Source organism: Vidua chalybeata, chromosome 4 (assembly GCF_026979565.1).
Source record: "Vidua chalybeata isolate OUT-0048 chromosome 4, bVidCha1 merged haplotype, whole genome shotgun sequence".
Classification (NCBI taxonomy): Eukaryota; Metazoa; Chordata; class Aves; order Passeriformes; family Viduidae; genus Vidua; species Vidua chalybeata.
In genome coordinates this window covers 3,342,378-3,348,377 of record NC_071533.1, presented here as the reverse complement: position 1 = coordinate 3,348,377, position 6,000 = coordinate 3,342,378, and the positions used below count along the sequence as shown (strand labels likewise).

General features: G+C 44.7%; 1 protein-coding gene across 4 annotated transcripts in view; it reads left to right on the top strand.

Annotated features, from left to right (window-relative positions):
• Positions 1-1,244: 1,244 nt before the first annotated feature.
• The window catches only part of KLHL8 (kelch like family member 8), a 60,426-nt gene continuing 55,670 nt past the window's right edge, over positions 1,245-6,000 (top strand). For all 4 annotated transcript variants that reach the window (XR_008430423.1, XM_053940128.1, XM_053940127.1 and 1 more), the window contains exon 1: positions 1,245-1,311. The gene's annotated coding sequence lies outside the window, so the exon portion shown is untranslated. The remainder of the gene's footprint in view (positions 1,312-6,000) is intronic.

Here is a 6,000-nt window from a genome sequence, read left to right as displayed (position 1 = left end):
CATTTGGCAAGCTGTGCTTGCTTTTGTGCAAGGAAGACTCCATACTCCTCAGGGCATCTATTTCTTTCATAAGGTCTTTCTTTGGTTCTAGCAGCCTGTGGAACTTTCTTGGCCAATTCTTTTCAAGTTCTGAAGTCAAGCTTTGACCAAATGGGACCAAGGCTTACACTTATTATTCCACAGGCAGAGAAAGATACTACTAACAAAGGGACTAAATCAAATGAGGGGGAAAATGTGTATTGGGGAAATGTATTCCTGCACTGGAGGGGCTGCATGTATCTCTCTGTATGATATATACATATATATATATATAAAATATATACACTTGTAGAGATCAGAGCTGGTGGACAGGTGGAGAGGAAGGAGCTGACATAGATTGCACTAACTAGGGGGGACAGGATCATGGAATTTCTCAGGAGCTGCTCTGCCTGCTTCCGCTTCCCGCTGAAATCAGCCCTGTTATGCGCCAAGAACCGGGAAAGTCTATGTGAAAAATGCGTATTTTATGATTGGCTTTTTGCAAATATTAAAATGAATATTATATGTGTAATGTTAGAAAGTTGTGCTCTATTAATTCTCTTAAGTAGTGTGTTAAATATAGTTTTGGGTTGTAACATAATGTTAAAATAGAAACTCTGCAATGTAAGATATTTTTTATTAGCTCAAGAAAAGGGATAAGCTAATCAAGAAACTCTTCGCACAGAGATAACAGCGACAGGGCACATAAAGAGTTATAGCCTCCTTATCGGAAAAGACAAACATTTTTCCATCTTCTCTCTCTTTTTTATGGAACCACCATATGGATTAAGGGGAAGAAGTTGACAAAAAAACGGGAAAATTCTTAATTTGCAAGGAATTTTTGCATCATGTATGAGATATATGAATATGCAACAGGCTATTGCTTTTAAGGGTTATTCCTTTGTTCACAAGGCATGTTTTCGGCAGCTCAGTGCCCAAAAACATCGGGACGTCCGTAATTCTTTGCTCTTTATTGTCTCGTAGTGTCCTCATCCTCATTGTCCAAATTTTTATCACCCTAATTTTACTGCCATTTTTTTTATAACTGCTTTATTACTAATAAACGTTTAAGGTTATTAAAAAACAAGTGATCGGCGCTTTTCACACGCTATTTCCCGCAAACACAGAACCGTCTTCCCCCGGGAACGCGGGGAGGCGGGAGCGCGGGAAGCGCCGCCGCGCCTCCCGCCTTGCCCCCAGCCCACCCCCGCCCCTCGGCGCATGCGCGCCGAGCGCCCCCTGGCGGGCGGCGGGCGCTCCGCCGGACCCGCCGCGGCGGCAGGGCCAGCGCAGGTGAGCGGGGCGGGCGGCGGGCGGGCACCGCGGGGTTCACCCCGGCTCTCCCCTCACACCTCCCGTTCCCCCCGCAGCCGGAGGGGCTCCGTCACACCCCGCGCCCTTCCCCCGCCGTCCCTCGTACCGCCATGGCGGCTCCCCCCGCCCTTATGTAACGCGCCCCCTGCCCTCAGGTTCCGCTCAGTGGTCCCGGGAGCGGGCTCGGCGCGGCGGGCGGTGTCGTGGGCTCCCCCTCCTCGCAGCACCGCCGAGGGCTCCGACCCCCGGGGCACCCCCGCTAGGGCGGGACGGGCCGTTCCCGTTCCCGGGAGGGCCGCAAGGCCGGCCCGGCTCTGTCCTCGCCCGAAGGGAATCGCCGCGGTGGGAGCCAGGGAGCCAGATCGAGTGCCGGTGTTGGGGGGAATTAAGGTGGAATCGGTGCAAATGGTTACCAGGGCCGGGCTGTGCTTGGAGAGCGCAGAGGCGGCGCCGTGCCCGGGCTCGGCGTTGGGGGGTTTGTGCTGCGGGGGCATTCACAAGAGATGCGGCAGCCATACCGTCCGAGAGGGAGATAAATGTCAATTAAAAATTAGCTGAGCCGGGATTCGGCGCGTTTCAAGCTGCTCCGTGTGGAGACCACAGCCAAAGGTAGTGCCTTAGTCAGCTCACTATGGGCATCTCGTAAAGGATGAGTAGTCACTTAGCTTAACCCAAACCAAATATTTGTATTAAAAGAGCAAGAACAAACAAACAAACAAACAAAAAAAACCACAGCAAGAAATTGCCCGTTGCTGCTGGGGAGAGCCTCAGGAGTTCTAGCTTCTCCTCCCTTCTCAAATAAATAAGAATTGAAGATGTCACAGCTCCCCCAGCTCTTGGAACTGCCTGCTTGGCTTTTCTTCCTCTTTTGGTAGGTTTCCCCCTTCCCACTTCTATTTAAGACAATTGCTTACTGGCCACTGGGAAGTGTATCTGTGTTTCCTCCTTTGCCTTAGTCATTCCTGTATATCATACACTTGCCAACGTTACAAAACTCAGAGAAACCTGGCTTTCTGTGATGTTTGCAAAGGCTTCTGCAAAGATAATCAAGAAACAAATCACACTGTGGCGAAGTACCACAACAAGTAAAATAGCTCATCAAGTGTTGTCAAATTGAAACCACAACAGACGTGTCTCATGTGTCTTTGCTGGAAATGGAGATTGAGCTGCAAAAGGTTCAGCCACCTTCGAGCAATGTGGTCTGAGGTTTTTGAGTTAGTTTGGGCTGAGTCCCCTGTAATCTCTGCAAACTCTTGTGCTGTGAAAGAAGTGTGACTGCGTTGTTACCTGGCAGGGTTGTGCTGGGGTTTCTGTGCAGTGTGCTCATAACTTCATTTATTTTTTTAATTGTTAGTGCGATGTCAGGAGCCTGGCATTCAGTTTTGTAGTTGGCTGTTTATTTGTAAAGACAAATGTAATCAGTGTGGTCACACCAAGACAGGGTCATTGTGTAATGACTGCCAGTAATTTGATGCAAGGCAGCACAGCACCACATTAGCCAGTGCTTTAGTTCTTCCCCAGCGCGTTTCACCAAACAGATTTTCGTAATAATAATTAACTACAATGGTTGTAGCATCTTGGGTTGTGAAGCCTTTTGTCTTGTATTACCTCTGCCATCCTTGATTTCAGATTTTGAAGGAGCCTTGCAGCTCTGGGACAAAAGGAAGGTGATACTGCTTTATGGTTTGAGCTGTTTGTCTTGTGAATCTCAGCTCTAAGGGAGAGAATGTGATGATGGTTGGCAGCTAAGGCAGAGAGTCCTGGGAGGAAGGGACTGATGTCTGCATGGGAAGCATTGTTTGGCTACATTTCTGGAATGCTCTGGTGGATATCGTGCCTTGATTTACATATCCAGGATAAAGGAAGATGCCAAATGACTTAGAAATAATTTTACTCTCTGTTAATACTTCCCAGGAATGGCTGAATTAAATGTTGCTGTGAAGACTATTAAACTATTGTTATTTTTAATATGGTCTATCAGAGAAGACCATAGTGCCTCTCCTTGCTAAGGGACTGTTCTGTCTTCTTGTGAACGTAGTAGGCTAGTTAAATTTTGTATTTATGCATCAGCACTTCACTACGCTCCCATTGCACTGATTTTCAGTGGTTTTTATTTTGTGTTCTATTTCTTGGGCCTTCCCAAGTTTACGTTGTATAAATAATCCGTGCCTTAGTTACCCCTGTATCTGCAAAGCAGAGTCCTGCTTCGCTGTTTTGTGACTTCTGAGTGATTTTGCTGGTTGTTCTGAAGTAAATGTGAAGCATAAATAAATCATGGCATATGAGGGTTTTGGGGTTTTTTTATGATGCAAAATTGAACAAATTGTCAACTTGTCATTCTGTAAATCCCAGGAGACAGGTGGCCTTTCTGGTGTTTCATGGAAACTGGGATTAAACTCAGGAGAACTTCACTGAGCACTGAATCAAAGCGAGCTGGGAAGAAGCTGTCTCAAAACAGCATGAATGGACTGCCAGGAAGAATTATTTCCAAAATGAAATTTTATCTGACTATGTTTTTCGTGCTCTACAAAACACCTTTCCTGTTGCATTTTTCCAAGGAAGAGCAGTCCTCATTCATGGTGTCTGCAGCACCTGATGGGATTTTCATTATACAAATTTAGGAGAGATGGTGCTAGCTATACCCATTTCACTGTTGCTGAGCTATCTGTGTGACAAGTAAAATAAAACAATAATGTCACTTTTTGCTGCAAAGAACCTTTGAAATGCTGAAAGAATTTAGAAACTGTAAATTAGGTGTTGTCTAAGAAACTTTTCTGTGTGTTTCTACAAAAGCAATCCTGGTGGTTTTAAACAAGCTAAACCAGTTAGATGGGTGGTTTCTGACTTTTTTTCTTTCTGTTAAATAACTTTCTGCTGAAAAGTGCAGTAGGCTTAGGGTTGTAATAAAGCATGTAATTTGAACGTTGCCATGTTTTCCAGCCTTGTCTAATTTGACATAATTAGTGTGGGCATCTGAACAGTTTTGCATAATGTTTCCACATCGTCTTTAATAGAGTTAAAGATGAGAAGGGAGAATGGGAGAGAACTGAGGATTTCTACACTATTTTTTCTTATCAGTTTTTCCCCCCCCCATGTTCCTTCTCGATGGTGCAGCTGTAGCCAGACTGAGCAGTGAAACAGCTGCCGGCACGGTCCCTGCCAAAGCTGCTGCTTGTCTGCAGTTTGCACTGCAGCTGCCTCCTGCCCTTAACACTTCTCTCCCTCCCTAAGGTGTCTTCCTTAGCTCTGACAGCTGTCCTTTCTCCAAACGTTCAAGTTTTCTTTGCACAGCACAACAACTTGAATCTCTCTGTTAGCTGGATTAAACTGGATAAGATCTTGTTGCTGCCTCTGCTGTTCTGATCTTGTGGGTGGCAGTGACAGCATTTCAGGTGCTGTGTTAGATGAGTTAGTTTTACACAGCTGCACGTACAAAGACAAATTTCTTGTCTCCTTCAATTAAAAAGTTTTTGGTTTTTGAGGGAGGCTCACCACCCTTCTTTGCACACGATTTTAGTTCATCTTGGGGGTAGGTAGTCAAAATTACACACAGGATACTTGGGAAAACTTCATCTGTATCTTTATTTCTCCTGCACATCTGCCACCTTTTATCCAGCTTCAGTACCACTGATCATAAGGAGTGTTGGATTTACAGGTATCATAATATCGCTTATCTGAACACTGACTAGTTTTTGTTACAGTGGCAATCTTGGTTTTGTTTGTTTTATAACAGGAAATAAGTATCTTCCTCCCATGTGTCAGAGAAAGAATAAGGATGATCCCTTCCTTCTGGGACACTGCCTCCTGAGGTGCTCCACAGGGGAAAGGGTACTCCAATGTCCAGATTAGCTTGTTGGCCAGGATTCCTGGGATTTAATTTCATGATGGGGGAAAACAGAGCGATGCTATTCATGTCCTACCGCTGCCTATTGCCTTCAATTTCTTTTTGTTTCAAAATGGAGGTATTTTGTCTCTACTGAACTTAAGTACTCAATGTACTTGAGAAATTTTACACTTTATTCAGTTTTAAGATTTAGCTAGAATGTGTGAGTCAAAATCATGTCACTTCCAGATGTTACTGAATTCAGATGTTGTCTGACTTAGAGCAGTTGTATGATAGCTTTTTGTGCTCTGACCTCCCATCCTTTCTTGTTTTTATAAGTTTGAGGAACAGTTAGGAGGAGATCCTCAGTCCCTTGCCTGAGGACCAGCGCTGATGACCAGAGCACAGACTTTGGGGTCTGGAACAGCTGCCCTCTTGAGAATAGCAGACATCATCATTATTTCTAAATATTTGACTTTAATAAGGAAATTGCTGACTGGCTTTCAGCAAATGATGGTGAGCTGTAAACATGTGTGGGATTTGTTTGTTTTGTTTGGTTTTTATTTTATTCAGACAGCTACTTTTTCATGGAAAGTGTCAAGTAGCTGTTTACAAGGAGTGATAGATGATGTTATGAATGAGGTACATCCTTTAGTTTCCTTAGTGTCAGTCACTTGCTGTGATGGTCAAGTATGTCCTTAATGTCATCAAAATATTAGACTGTATGCAGGCTGGAAGACTTAATTGTCAAGGTGAAAAAGGGGGCATGTTATTGCAGCTCTGAATGGCCATGGCAGTGTTTTGTTCTAGAGAGGAAAGACTGTGTGTGTCTGGCATTCACCCAG